At 43.4% G+C, this 1,058-nt stretch overlaps 1 non-coding gene across 1 annotated transcript; it reads right to left on the bottom strand.

Annotated features, from left to right (window-relative positions):
* Positions 1-368: 368 nt before the first annotated feature.
* On the bottom strand, positions 369-488 carry LOC138141063 (5S ribosomal RNA). The gene has a single exon (XR_011162959.1). It is a non-coding gene; the product is annotated as a 5S ribosomal RNA (ribosomal RNA).
* Positions 489-1,058: the final 570 nt, after the last annotated feature.

The raw sequence follows: 1,058 nt of genomic DNA, 5'->3' as shown, positions 1-1,058 counted from the left end.
CGTAACCTAATATATATTTTTTTTACATTAAAAGATCGCCGTCTTCCTCGTCGCACTTACGACATTTGCATATGTTATCTTTGTTAAACTCACGGAAGGAATATAATGAACCGGTCACCGTCCAAGTGCTGACCGCTGCCCGCGTGGCTTACCTTCGGTGATCGAACGACAACCTTTACCGTTTGACGAGTTTTTATTCTGCAATTGTTTACAATTAATCGACAAAAAAAATTGTTTTCTTAATTATCTAGTACTTAAAGCTATGAATCTACATTATACGGGTCTGTGCATGTTTCCGAATACCTGCACGAAAAACAAATCGGTTCGGTGGTTGCTATGGATTTCAAAAAAAAACAAAAAGTGTTGGGGGGCAACGGCACGCGGTGTTCCCAAGCGGTCACCCATCCAAGTACTGACCGCGCCCGACGTTGCTTAACTTCGGTGATCGGACGAGAACCGGTGCTTTTCAACGTGGTATGGCCGTTGCCGTGGTGTTTAGGTGTGATCGTTGGTGTAAAATATATTGCTTTTAACATTCCGATGCACGAATATGAACATCAAAACGCGATGCGTTTCGTTTCCGTATGCACTTACCCTCTGACGACCGACGTCGGACCGAACTAACGGGAAATCCCACAACAACCACCACGTCACGCTCTAACGACAAGAGAGACTACTAGACGGACTGGCGATCTCCCGCGTCGCACATTTTTCGACCGCCGGCGGCGGTGGAAAATCCAGAATTTCACCCCACCTACCGCGCTGCTTGCTCCGACGACGACGAGATTCCCACATTTGGATCGACCGAAATATGTAAGTAATATCAGGAAGTTCCGATTTTCGAGAGGAGACCTGTGTTTCTATTTACCTATCTATAATAATTATCGTTATAATCATCATATCATTATTATTATTATTAACATTATTATTTATTACCATTATTATTATTATTATTATTATTTATCGTCCCTCGGATTCGGCGATCTTCGAAAATCCAAGTTGGACCGTTAGACATTCGAACGCGGTGTGCGTGGCTGACGAGTTGTTATTTTTGGCGT

Source organism: Tenebrio molitor, unplaced genomic scaffold (genome assembly GCF_963966145.1).
Source record: "Tenebrio molitor unplaced genomic scaffold, icTenMoli1.1 SCAFFOLD_862, whole genome shotgun sequence".
Lineage (NCBI taxonomy): Eukaryota > Metazoa > Arthropoda > Insecta > Coleoptera > Tenebrionidae > Tenebrio > Tenebrio molitor.
Note: the sequence above shows the minus strand (reverse complement) of the source record. Positions and strands in the feature narration are given on the sequence as shown.